Here is a 14584-nt window from a genome sequence, read left to right as displayed (position 1 = left end):
TGACAAAATTCAACACCCATTTATGATAAAAACCCTGAAGAAAGTAGGCATACAGGGAACTTTCCTCAACATAATAAAGGCCATATATGACAAACCCACAGCCAACATCATCCTCAATGGTGAAAAACTGAAAGCATTTCCGCTAAGATCAGGAACAAGACAAGGTTGCCCACTCTCACCACTCTTAGTCAATATAATTTTGGAAGTTTTAGCCACAGCAATCAGAGAAGAAAAGGAAATAAAAGGAATCCAAATTGGAAAAAAAGAAGTAAAGCTGTCACTGTTTGCAGATGACATGATACTATACATAGAGAATCCTAAAGATGCTACCAGAAAACTACTAGAGCTAATCAGTGAATTTGGTAAAGTTGCAGGATACAAAATTAATGCACAGAAATCTCTGGCATTCCTATATGCTAATGATGACAAATCTGAAAGTGAAATCAAGAAAACACTCCCATTTACCATTGCAACAAAAAGAATAAAATATCTAGGAATAAACCTACCTAAGGAGACACAAGACCTGTATGCAGAAAATTATAAGACACTGATGAAAGAAATTAAAGATGATACAAATAGATGGAGAGATATACCATGTTCTTGGATTGGAAGAATCAACATTGTGAAAATGACTCTACTACCCAAAGCAATCTACAGATTCAATGCAATCCCTATCCAACTACCACTGGCATTTTTCACAGAACTACAACAAAAAATTTCACAATTTGTATGGAAGCACAAAAGACCCCGAACAGCCAAAGCAATCTTGAGAACAAAAAACGGAGCTGGAGGAATCAGGCTCCCTGACTTCAGACTATACTACAAAGCTACAGTAATCAAGACAGTATGGTACTGGCACAAAAACAGAAAGCTACATCAATGGAACAGGATAGAAAGCCCAGAGATAAACCCACGCACATATGGTCACCTTATCTTTGATAAAGGAGGCAGGAATGTACAGTGGAGAAAGGACAGCCTCTTCAATAAATGGTGCTGGGAAAACTGGACAGGTACCTGTATAAGTATGAGATTAGATCACTCCCTAACACCATACACAAAAATAAGCTCAAAATGGATTAAAGACCTAAATGTAAGGCCAGAAACTATCAAACTCTTAGAGGAAAACATAGGCAGAACACTCTATGACATAAATCACAGCAAGATCCTTTTTGACCTGCCTCCTAGAGAAATGGAAATAAAAACAAAAATAAACAAACGGGACCTAATGAAACTTCAAAGCTTTTGCGCAGCAAAGGAAACCATAAACAAGACCAAAAGACAACCCTCAGAATGGGAGAAAATATTTTCAAATGAAGCAACTGACAAAGGATTAATTTTCAAAATTTACAAGCAGCTCATGCAGCTCAATAACAAAAAAACAAGCAACCCAATCCAAAAATGGGCAGAAGACCTAAACAGACATTTCTCCAAAGAAGATACACAGACTGCCAACAAACACATGAAAGAATGCTCAACATCATTAATCATTAGAGAAATGCAAATCAAAACTACAATGAGATATCATCTCACACCAGTCAGAATGGCCATCATCAAAAAATCTAGAAACAATAAATGCTGGAGAGGGTGTGGAGAAACGGGAACACTCCTGCACTTGCTGGTGGGAATGTGAATTGGTACAGCCACTATGGAGAACAGTATGGAGGTTCCTTAAAACACTACAAATAGAACTACCATATGACCCAGCAATCCCACTACTGGGCATATACCCTGAGAAAACCAGAATTCAAAAAGAGTCATGTACCAAAATGTTCATTGCAGCTCTGTTTACAATAGCCCGGGGATGGAAACAACCTAAGTGCCCATCATCGGATGAATGGATAAAGAAGATGTGGCACATATGTACAATGGAATATTACTCAGCCATAAAAAGAAATGCGATTCAGCTATTTGTAATGAGGTGGATAGACCTACAGTCTGTCATACAGAGTGAAGTAAGTCAGAAAGAGAAAGACAAATACCATATGCTAACACATATATATGGAATTTAAAAAAAAAATGTCATTAAGAACCTAGGCGTAAGACAGGAATAAAGACACAGACCTACTGGAGCACGGACTTGAGGATATGGGGAGAGGGAAGGGTGAGCTGTGACAAAGCGAGAGAGAGGCATGGACATATATACACTACCAAACGTAAGGTAGATAGCTGGTGGGAAGCAGCCTCATAGAACAGGGATATCCGCTCAGTGCTTTGTGACCGCCTGGAGGAGTGGGATAGGGAGAGTGGGAGGGAGGGAGACGCAAGAGGGAAGAAATATGGGAACATATGTATATGTATAACTGATTCACTTTGTTATAAAGCAGAAACTAACACACCATTGTAAAGTAATTATACCCCAATAAAGATGTTAAAAAAATAAAAAATAAAGGAGGGCTCACACACACCTGACTTCCATACCTGGGCTACCCAGCGCTGCAAGCAAGGAGGGGGGCACTCTCTGTTGTCTCCTCTGTTTGTGGGTGAGTGGTATCATCACTGTTCTTTCAGGGTCCTCACCCTGACTCCTATAAAGCCCTGGGTCTCTTCCCTCTGCAGAATTGAGGCTATTCAATTAGTCCAACACCCGCACATCTCTGAACTCTCCAGACAAATGAGAAGAGTGCTTCCGCTTGACAGATACTCTTGGTTTCTACTCAGAACACGGACAGAATTTATGAGACCCTACATTTTAGAGTCGGTGTTCACCTTAGTCCTCACTCAGGTCTCTGACCCGAACTCTGTGTAGGACTTAGGACTCCTCCCACCAATAACCTGGGTAGTCCAGCCTCAGAGCAAAGCCCTCAATTCCCTGAGTCCCTAGAGGGGGAAGTCAGGGTCCTACATATATGACTACCCCTGGCTGGAGCCTCCCACAAGTGTAGGGGCGCTGCTTTGTGATGCCACCCCTAAATGGGGAGAGGCCCCCTCATCAGTATTTAGGGCCCTCCCCTTCACCTCAGTTAGGACCTAGGTATCCTCCATCTGCAAGATGGAGCTACTCCCTAGACCAAGGCCCTCCCAGCCCCGAGACATCTCAGGCAGAACTCAGTTTGATGGCTCTGTTGGGGCTTCCCAGGGCCTACAGCAGCAGCGAGACTTAGTGCAGTTTGTTATGGGCCGAGTGGCACCTCTCACTCCCCACTCAAAGTCTTCACCTTGACCCCAGACCAGTACTGGGAATTTTCTCTTGGCCGGCCGGAGGCATGGCCCTCAGATGAAAGTTCTCACTTCCTGGAACCTCTGAAGCCGAAGTCAGGATGACTCACATCCGGCCACAACTACTCAGGGTCTCTGACAGCTGACAGCAGGGGCGGGGGTCTGTGGTACTCCAGTGTTCTGGAGCCGGTGGTCCCTAGGTCCTACATACAGGGTGTCCATCTTGGAATCTGTCAGAGCCTGGGACTTCTCCCTTTACTGAACTGTGCCCACAAGCTTCACCTCCTTGAGCTCCTGGGGGTGGGGGGGAAGACTGGGCCTGCTACAGACGACCACCCCGGCCTGGAGGCTCCGGGAACTGAGTGCATGGGTGCGGCTTTGTTGCCATCTCTACGCCCTCATTAGCACTCAGGCCCCGCCCCTACCCCCGCCCCCACCCCACCCCCACCCCTGCCTTGACTTCAGTCAGGGCCTAGGTTTCCTTGATTTACAGAATCAGGAAATTCTCTCTTAGATTAAGGCTTTCCCCCTTGAGAATTTCCAGGCAGAACTCAGCCTAACAGCTTTTCGGGAACCTTCCACTTTCGATCACAGAGGCGGGATTTGTGGGGGTCACCTTTGTTACGGGAGGGGGGAAGGATCCCTTGGGTCCACATTCAGGTCCTCACCTCGACTGCAGATCAGTCCTGGGAATCCGCCCTTTGCCGAACAAACACCGTGAACAACCGTCCGGCTCCTCGCCCCCGGAGCGGAAGTGTGGGGGCCACTACCGGCTGCGGCTGCCTCGTGTGGGGTTCCAACGGCTGACGGGACGCGCGGGGCTCTATGGGATCCCGGGGTTCAGAGGTCAGCCGTCCCATGATCCTCCCTCGCGGGCCTCTCCGTGCCATCTATTAGAGCCCGTGACTCCTCCCTCTGTGGTCCCGAGTCCTTCAGCCTCCAAACAAAGCCCTCACCTCCCCGAGTCCCTAGTGGGGAAGGCAGGGCGTTGCTCTGACCATCTCTGCCTGACAAGACGGGCGCCACCCTGTGAGCCTCCCTCCTTGGGAGAGAGACGCTCTCATTAGCACTGAGGTCCTCACCTTGACCCTGGTTTGTCTGGTTATGGCCAAGACCCCTTCCCTTGCAGAACTGGGACCTGATCCTGATAGACAAAGCCCTTCCCTCGCCGAGACCAGACAGACAGAAATGAGGAGGCTTCTCATCCCTATGGCTCTGCCTGGGGCCTCTCGTGGTTAAGAATGGGGGCAGGGGTCTGTAAAGCCCCCTCATTTGTGGGTCTAGCGATGCCTCTTTCCTCACTCAGGGACCCCACCATACTCCTGGCCAGTGCCGGGACCGGATCCTCCCTGACCCTCCAACCTGAGCTTCTCCCTCTACTGAACTGAGGCTGTTCTTCTTAGACCAAGACTTTGACCTCACTGAAAACTATGAGACTTATAAGAGAGGATGCCCTGCCTGGGCATTCTAGGTCTGAGAGCACGTTTGGGCAGGTCTCTGAATGACCTATATCTTGGCGTGGTTGTCTCTCCAGTCCTCACTCATTTTGGGGGGAGGGGTGTGTTCCTTTTTGTCTATCTCTTGGATTAAAAGGTTCCTGGGGAATGCCACATCCCTGCAAACTCTTGAGCAGCGTACCTAATGCAAACCTTGTAGTTTCATGTCCCAGACTTGACGTGAGATGGGGAAAATGCAACATAAGGCAGGGGGCCCAGGACAGGGGTGGGCTCCCAGAGAAAAATAATGCTAATCTGTCCTTTTCAACAGCCAGAATTAGCCTCTTCTGTGACTTGTTTTAATTGATTTATAGGCATACCTCTTTTTATCGTATTTCACTTAATCATGCTTCACAGATATTCGTTTTATTATGAATTGTAAGTTTGTGGTTACCATGCATTGAACATGTGAATGGGTGCCGTTTTCCCAACACCATGTGTTCACGTGGGGTCCCTGTGCCACATTTTGTTAATTCTTGAAATATTTTAAACTTTTTCATTATTTTCTTATGGTTCTCTGCTCAGTTATCTTTGTTATTCTTGTAACTGTTTTTGTTTTTTGTTTGTTTGTTTGTTTTTTGCGGTACGCGGGACTCTCACTGTTGGTGGCCTCTCCCGTTGCAGAGCACAGGCTCCGGACACGCAGGCTCAGCGGCCATGGCTCACGGGCCCAGCCGCTCCGCGGCATGTGGGATCTTCCCGGACCGGGGCACGAACCCGTGTCCCCTGCATCGGCAGGCGGACTCTCAACCACTGCGCCACCAGGGAAGCCCACTGTTTTGTATTTTTAAATTAAGATGTGTACATTTTTTTTAGACACTGTCTAGTAAGTGTACAATAGGATTAACAACTTTTATAAGCACTGGGAAACCCAAAATTTCGTGCGATTTACTTTATTGCAATATTCGCATTATTGCGGTGACCTAGAACCCAACCCACAGTGTCTGAGATATGCGCATACTTCTAAAGGAAAGGAGCTGTCCAGGATGGTTTTGTGCTTCCCCTGATTGAGGTTATGTGACACTGCATATAGAGATGATCCTATTGTCACTGAGCAGCATCTGTTTCTTCTCCTTATTCCTGTTCCTCCTTCTTATTCCTAACTGGCATTTACTGAGGTATTCTTCAATGCTTTGGATAGATTCCAATCCCGTTCTTTAGCCACACAGTCCTTATCTTTATCCCAAGATACATTTGAGTGTCAAGGAATACAAGCTCTGCTTTAGGCCAAGAGGAGTATAACAGTGTGAGATCTAGAGGAATTCAGACCAGGAGTCCAGTCCCAGGCCTGTCATTTACTAGTGTTACCCAGCGAGGGCTCACTGCCTGACATGCATAGAAGCCAATACTATCGCACTGCCTTCTGAGATAAAAACTTTATTCCGGGACTTCCCTGGTGGTGCAGTGGTTAAGAATCTGCCTGCCAATGCAGGGGACATGCAAGAGGGAAGAGATATGGGGCTATATGTATATGTATAGCTGATTCACTTTGTTATAAAGCAGAAACTAACATACCATCATAAAGCAATTATACTCCAATAAAGATGTTTAAAAAATGTGTTGAAAAAGAAAATGACACAAATGAACTTATTTACAAAACAGAAACAGACTTACAGATATCTAAAACAAACTTATGGTTACCAAAGGGGAAACGTGGGGCGGGGGGGAATGGATAAATCAGGAGCTTGGGATTAACACGCCCACTACTATATATAAGACAGATAACCAACGAGGACCTACTGTATAGCACAGGGGACTCTGCTCAATATTCTGTGATAATCTGTATGAGAAAAGAATCTGAAAATGAACAAATATACGTATATGTGTGACTGAATCACTATGCTGTACACCTAAAACTAACACATTGTAAATCAACTATACTCCAGTAAAATAAAATAAAAAATACCATGTGATCCAGCAATCCCACTCCTGTGCACATATCCATTGAAAACCATAATTTGCAAAGGTACACGCACCCCAATGTTCACTGCAGCACTATTTGCAATAGCCAAGACATGGAAGCAACCTAAATGTCCATCGACAGAGGAATGGATAAAAACTACGTGGTACATATATACAACGGAATATTACTCAGTCATAAAAAAAGAAAGAAAGAATGCCATCTGCAGCAACGTGGACGGACCTAGAGATTATCACACTAAGTGAAATAAGTCAGACAGAAAGACAAATATCATATATCACTCACATGTGGAATCTAATTTTTAAAAATGACACAAATGAACTTACTTACAAAACAGAAACAGACTTACAGATATCGAAAACAAACTTATGGTTACCAAAGGGGAAACGTGGGGCGGGGGGGAATGGATAAATCAGGAGCTTGGGATTAACATACACACTGCTATATATAAGACAGATAACCAACGAGGACCTACTGTATAGCACAGGGGACTCTGCTCAATATTCTGTGATAATCTGTATGAGAAAAGAACCTGAAAATGAACGAATATATGTATATGTATAACTGACTCACTTTGCTGTACACCTGAAACTAACACAACATTGTAAATCAACTATTCTCCAATAAAGCAACAAAAAAACAAAAAAGGAATATAGACGTGTAACACCACCTCCGGGCAATCATCTTAGGCATGGGTGAAAAACCCCATCACCCTGTAAAGCAAGGTTTCCAGTCCAGGAGCAAGGTCTTTTATCTCCTGAGTCAGAGGACCCTCATTAATATCAATCAGGTTTAATAAAGTTTTGCCACAGTCATCCAATAGCCAACTCCCATTAGCCAATCCTGACAGATATAACAGTCAGACCTGAACAAACATAGGCAAACAAATCCAAAGGCCTGGGACTTTAACCCAATCCTTTGAGTACCTCAGCAGCTGTAACCTTTTGTACTGTCTCTCTTAGGGTGGGACTCTAGCCCACGATCCTAGCCTTAGGACTCTAACCTGGACTGTATCCCGAGCAAAAAAAACTCCCCCAGGCAGGACTCTAACCCACAATTCCGCTGAGATTATTAGACAATTTAGGTACAGGCACATTTTAACAAGGTTACTCACCCAAAAGACGTCTGATCCAGGAGCTGTTTCTTTTCTCAAAAGTGAAAGTAGCCCGAGGAGCCTCGAGTGCCATGGCGGTGAAGCAGGAACCCAAGAGCCGACCTTCTAGACAAATTCAGTCTAGGTGGCTACTCAAGGTTGGTGCTGAGGGCCCACACTCTGCCAGGGGCTACAGTGCCTCAGGCAGGCGGTCACAAGACCTAAATCTCACCTGGGTTGCCAAAACTTACTGAACAAGGGCTCACTGCACTGTGTGCACAGGAGCCAACACTACGGCAACAGTTTTTGAGAAAAGAGCTTTACTGCAAGGCCGACTAACACAGGAGACAAGGCTCTCAAATCTCACCTCAACCCAGCGGTCTGGGTGAAATTTAAGGGGTCAGGGTAATTTCAAACTTGGAAGCTAATTGGCTAGTCTTGAATTAGTCCATATAAGCTACTCATGCTGCTGGAGGCCAGATTTTCCTTAATTGAAGGATTGTCACGGGCTCTCCAGGCAACATTTCTATTCTCTGAGTTCTGCAGACTGAAGATCTTGGTTCCAGGGTCATCCTGGGGTCATGGGTTGCTTCTTGGAGATGTGCAGTTCTGTCTCTGTAAAATAACACAAGGTTTGATTAATCAACAACCTATTTAAGGAGGCAAAACCAGTTTAAGCTGATCAATTGTTGTACGTGCTGTTTCACTAGCCCCGTGAGCTTGAGCACATTAACCAAACAGCAAGACAAAGAAATCGCAACTAACTAAAATGCTGCCTAGCAAGGACAATCATGTAATATCCACACCAGAGGATATAATACATAATGCGCTTGTGGGAGAATCTTTCCTAGTTGGAAACAACTCAAAGTCCTTAGAATTTTTGTCATTGACCAGTATCTTCCCAGAATTTTTGTCACTGACCAGTATCTTCCCTACCAGCTACCCTTTCTTCTAAATAACCATTATTTCCACTTATTTAACTACCAACAAAAATCTAGAACTTGCCTAGAAATTGCCAAATTACACACAAGATAGAATAATTGAGTACGCTTTTAATGGCGAGGTCTCTGGCTCCCCCAACCCAGGGTAAAGACTGCCAGCCCAGTGGATTCTGGATTCTCTGAGGCCCTCCATCTGAGGCTCTGGCCGGGCTCACCACTCCCACAGTCTCATCTAGCCCACCAGGCAACCTCACTTAAAATTACTTCTCACTGAAGGCTTTGCATTTTCCTAAGGCGCCAAACTGCCTTGCCTCAGGCCATTTACACTTGATTGCTTTCAGCTCCAACTGCCTGCCCTCTTTAACCCTACTTTTTACTTGTTCTTTAGGTCATAGAGTGCATCCCACCATCTTTTTATATAATAGCAGCTCCTAGACTCTAAAATTCAATGGGCAGGGGCTAGATCTTGTTTTTGTGGTGGTTGTTGTTTGGGGGCTTTTTTTGGGGGGTGGCGGGGGGAAGCATCCACAGTACTAGTATGATGCCTTCCAAAGAGCTCATTCTCAATTAATGACTGGGAAATTAAAAAGGAGTAAGCATGTGGCCTAATCCATTAAAATTTAATTTATCTTACATTCCTGAATAATCTAAGCAAATCCAGGTGTATGACTTCCACTTGTACAAGAAGAAACATGAGAAGGATTTAGGCAAACCACAAATTGACGATCTTTCCCTTATTTATAGTCTTTCTTTCGGCCTTTATTGATTAAATATAAGGTACCTACTGTATACTATGCACTATGCTCAGACTACAACCCCAAATAAAACAAAATATGAGCTTTTTTTTTTTTTTTTTTGCGGTACGCGGGCCTCTCACTGTTGTGGCCTCTCCCGTTGCGGAGCACAGGCTCGGGACGCGCAGGCTCAGCGGCCATGGCTCATGGGCCCAGCCGCTCCGCGGCATGTGGGACCTTCCCGGACAGGGGCACGACCCCGTGTCCCCTGCATCGGCAGGCAATTCCTACTGCAGAAATATGAAAGAGCCCATTATGGAGGTAGACATGCTGAAGGTTGTCAACAAAATGTACAGGGAACAATTCCCTGAGATCCTAAGGAGAGCCACTGAGCACATTGGTTTTTAATGAGGTTCCTTACCTCCATGAGAGCTCTGGGAGGAAGTGAGTATGACGCATCATGTCACCATGCCTAAGTGACATAGCCTCAGGTCTGACAACAGGGACAGTGCTCTATGTGGTCCCCTTCTTTCTGGGAGAGATCCTTTCATTGTCAGTCAGTGTCATCATGTTGACTCCTGTTAGGAACTGGGTACCCTTCCTCTGCTGAATGAGGCCTCCCCCATCAGTCCAAGGACTTTAAGTCCCTGAAACCATCCTCCTTCAGGCAATAAGGGATAAACTTAGTCTGAAAGCCCTGTCTATTGCCTCCCCAGGCCAATTACAGACGCGGGACTTTCTAAGGATGTATCTGTAACGGGGTATTTGGTTGCCCCACTCCTCATACAGGACTTTTACTTTGACACTGTCACGCCTGGGATTCCACTCTCTGCTGAACAGCCAGCCTATAAACCAAGGTCCTCCCCTCCCTGACACCCTCCAGGCAGAAGTCAGGGGGCACTTGACCTTGCCAGCTCTTGCCTATGCCTCCCAGGGCTAACAGCAGAGGAGGGGCTAAGTGTAGCCCTGACAGTGGTGGACTGAGTGGTCCCCATGTCCACAGACAGGGTCTTCACTATGACTCTGCACACTTCCTGGGACTCCATTCTCTGCTGATCTAAGGCTGAGGGCTCTGCTGATCCCCAGAGTCCCCACCTTCCCGCGACCTGAGTTGAAAGTGTTAGTCACAAGCAGCCAGGACTGTTCTGGACCTCAGGGGGCTGCCAAAGGGGATGGGACTTTATGGGGTCCTACTGTTCTGGCTGGGTCTTTATTCAGGTTTATCACTGTCATTTCTGTGAGAGACTCACACTCTCTCCTCTACCAACCTGAGAACTCTGCCCTTAGACAAATTTCTTATGGCCCCAAGAAGCCTGAAGAATAAGTGAGGGTACGGTTAGCCTAACAGGTCTGCCTGAGACCCTCTGTGTCTGATAGCAGACAGGACTGGTGTCCCAATGACCACCCCCCAATATTCTGGGCTTTGGTCTCCTCAGTCCTCCTATACGGGGCCCTCATCTTGCTTTCTATCACTTGGATTAAAGCCTGCTTAGGAAATTCCACATCTCTGCAAACTCTTGAGCAGTTTTCGCTCTGCAAACCTTACAGAGAATGGGTCCCTGGCCCAGGAGTAATGTGAGATGGGGAAGCTGTAGCACAAGGCAGGAGTCCCAGAACAGGTGGTGGTAGCCTGTCAGGGAAAAAAAGTACACTGATCTATTCTATCTCATCAGCCAGATGAAGATTCCCACGTCACTTCTGTTCTGATAGATTTACTTTCTACAGGGAAGAGACTGTGAGGATGATTTTGAGAGCCCCTAGCCTTTTGAGGTTATCTAACATCACAAATGTAGATGCTTATACTGTCAGCGAATATTGTCTCTTTCATTTATTTATTTATACCTCTCAAATATTTTGGTATTCTTACTGCTCTGGCTACGTATTCCAATCCAGTAGTTTGAGCACAAGGCCATTCTTTTTATCACCTAAGACAAAGTTTGAAGTACTGAGAAAACAACTGAAATGAAAGACACAGGATGTGTCTCAGGGTAGGAGGAGGAGAACAGTACGAGCTCTACAGTAATTTAGACCAGGAGTCTAGTCCCACCCCTGTCATTTACTAGCCTTATGAAATTTGGCACATTACCAAACTCTAACTCTATGAGCCTCAGGATCTTCGCTGTGAAGTGAGTTTGATAAGACCTGTCTTGTAGGACTGGTGGAATATATGTAATGTATGGAAAGCATCTGTCACTGTGCCTGTCTTGTATTGAGACGTTAGGGAATGGCAGTTATTACTATGATTATCTTGACCTCAGACGTTACCATCGATCCAGCTGGGATTTTTTTTTTTTTTTTTTTTTTTTTACATCTAAGATATGTCAGAGAATATGCAGCATTCTAGCCGGAAAAAATCCTCCCAATCAGCCAAAATTCTGCTTTTAACAATGAAAACTAAGGAATATGTTCTCTCCACCCTCTCTTTACCCTGCTTTTTTACTTTCTCTTCTTGAAGTAGAGAGTATCTCACCCTTTTCCATACAATAATAGCTTCTCTGAGAAACTGTAATTGCATGGGCAGAGGCTAGGACTTTTTTGATTAAACATCCCCAGTACGAGCACAGAGACTTCTTAAGAGCAGATGCTCAGTTAATGTTTGTGTAAAATAAGAGTCATGAACAAATCATTTGCTATAATTTGTATTCTCAAACATTCTTGAAAACCATAAGCAAATCCAGTATATATCTTTTAAATTTACAAAAGAAAGACTAAATGGAGTAAGGCAAACCAAGAATTGATCAACTTTGACTTTAGCTCTCTAGCTGTCTTATCTATCTTATCTCTCCATCTAGCTACTACCTAGCTATCTTCTGATCCTATTTTAGCGTGGTGTTCTTTCATGTTTCCAAGGATATTCTTATCCTAAAGTGATGTTATTCTTGTTCTGGACCACAAAAGTGATTTAAGGATTTCCAATTTGTATTTCAAAAAACAAAATTCTTACTCCTAAATCTGACAAACAGCAATAAGTGTGTGATCCATGTCATTCATATACTTATATTCTGAATCTAAATAAACTTTCTGTTGAAAGGAATACCAATTAAAAATGCAGGAAAAAAGTCAACAAGTTATTTAAGCATATCAGGAACACTGGTTAACAGGCTTTTCCTACCACAAAGTGAAGAATGGGTGGGCTTCAGACCTCACTAGGGGTGTGAGGAGAGGCTGGATGTGGCCCTGGAACGCGCACGGCAGTGGCAGTAGTGCCAGCCCTGGCTGCAGCCCTGGCTCGGGCTCTCTCTCCCTCATCTCTCAAAGCCTCTTCATTGTGGGGTGGGAAGGCAGTGGGGACCGTATCATGGATCTTGGCCAGAACCTCCAGCACTTTCACCTTGCTGGTTTCAGCGCGGGCTCTCGGGCCCCACAGGAACTCAGAGCATGGCGGACCGCTGCTGGGCACCTGGCGGTACTCCAGGCACCTTTCCTGCACCAAATCTTCTGTGATAAGCTTCCTGGGCTCCACCAAGATGAAGTGCCTCCTTCCATCAAACACACCCAAAATATTCAGGAATTCCCAGATCTCCTCCTCAGAGGCGCGGTCGCCATGCAAGAAGATCACACCGAGGAGGGGCATCAGGAGCCCATTCTTCCGAAACCGCCCGCCACTGCTCCGACGCCCATCATCGGTGAGATCTAGCTTGCCGACAAGGGCATAGGAATGACTGTTGGCCTTGACTTCCTTCAATTCTAGGCCAAAGACCAGCTCCATGCACTCGGAGGCTCTCCTGGGGATCTCGGGGAAGTGCTCCCTATACCTTTTGTTGACAATCTTCAGCTTTTCTCCCTTTTTAATGGGCTCCTTTATCTTATATTTATACAGCATGAACTGCACCAACATCCCTGCCTTCCTGGTTACAAGATCCTTTCCAGGATCACTGGAGGCTGAGGCCTGGGAGGAATTTTTACTTTCCTCAACTTGGCCCTTGGCACGTACATCATATCCTGGGCATGAAACCCCTGCGTCACGAGAGCTAGTGGCTGGGGCTCCCTGAGGCTCCTGGCGAGTGCCAGCAGCAGCGGAGCTCGGGGGAGTACCCTGAGAAACAGAAGCGGGTGAGGAAGTGGTCTCTTCTACCCCTGCTGTGGTGGCCTGAGCATGAAGACCCTGGGTCTCACCTCTGTTACGGCGGCATTCCTCACGAGCACGGAGCTTACTCTTCTGACCACGAGGCATGGTGGCTGTGGTCAGGGACAGCAGACAGGAGTGTGGGCCAATGACAGGTGATTTGGACACCTGGAGGCTGGAGAATGAGATGACGTGAGCACCTTAAAGTAGGGAGATTCCACCTTGGCTTTATCAAAGGCTGCCTCTGCAAGTTTCCTTGAGGGCACTGCTCTGGGAACCCACAAGGTTCCTGTTTTCCCGGTCAGCCTGTCCTCCCAGAATCCCATAGAGGAACCACAGAGGCCTTAGAGTTTTACTCTGCATCCTATCAGCCCTGCCTTGGATTTACTCAGGTGACAACAGGTGCTGGCAGTGGGGTCCTCTCGGTTCATCTTCAATATTATCATGTCAGGTCTCGGCAGAGCCTGGGCACCCTCCCCGCTGCTACTCTTCAGCTGACACCTCAAACCTCCCTGCGATCCAGGAGAAGGAAGTGAAGGGGTGCCTCAGTCCACCTCCCTGCCAGGGGACACCAGAGCCGCGAGCTCAGTAGGGTCCTTTCTATCCTGAGTTCGTCGCGATCATCATTCGAGGTCCTCACCTTGGCTCCTTAAAAGGCTTGGAACCACTCTCCATTTGCTGACTGGTGGATGCACCTTCAGACTAAGGACCTCACCTCTCTTAGACGTGATATAAAGAAGTGAAGCAGACGCTCTACCTGACAGTCCTTCCCAGAGATTTCTTGGGCTGAAATCCAAGCATTGGGCTGGACACTTTGAGTCCTCACTCAGGTTCCTCAGTTGGGCTCCTGGTAGAGAAGCTCAACTTTTGCCTGAATTGATGCCTATATGACAGTAAGAGCCAACCAGCCTGTGTCCCAATAGGAGGAAGTGAAGATGACCGTATCTAACTAAACGTGGTCTCCCAAGAATGAAAGCTGTTGCAGGCAGGTTGAAGTCCTTGTGGTCCCACACAAGATCCCAATTCAAGGTCTAAATGTGCCTCCTGATAGGGTCTAAGATTTCTCCCTCTGCTGACATGGGACCACTCTCCTCAGACCAAGACCCTTATCTCCCTGTTAGCCTGTAGTGGGAACTGATGGGCATTTCTGCCTGACATCTATGCTTGAGGTCTCCCA

At 46.2% G+C, this 14584-nt stretch overlaps 1 pseudogene; it reads right to left on the bottom strand.

The window, feature by feature from the left end:
* Positions 1–12487: 12487 nt before the first annotated feature.
* On the bottom strand, positions 12488–14104 carry LOC149744364 (melanoma-associated antigen B4-like; annotated as a pseudogene).
* Positions 14105–14584: the final 480 nt, after the last annotated feature.

The sequence above is a fragment of the Delphinapterus leucas genome, chromosome X, assembly GCF_059928025.1.
Source record: "Delphinapterus leucas isolate spDelLeu-1000000601 "Yukka" chromosome X, BTC_Dleu_Yukka2, whole genome shotgun sequence".
Taxonomy (NCBI): Eukaryota; Metazoa; Chordata; class Mammalia; order Artiodactyla; family Monodontidae; genus Delphinapterus; species Delphinapterus leucas.
The sequence above is the reverse complement of the archived record's forward strand: the minus strand, read 5'-3'. Positions and strand labels throughout refer to the sequence as shown.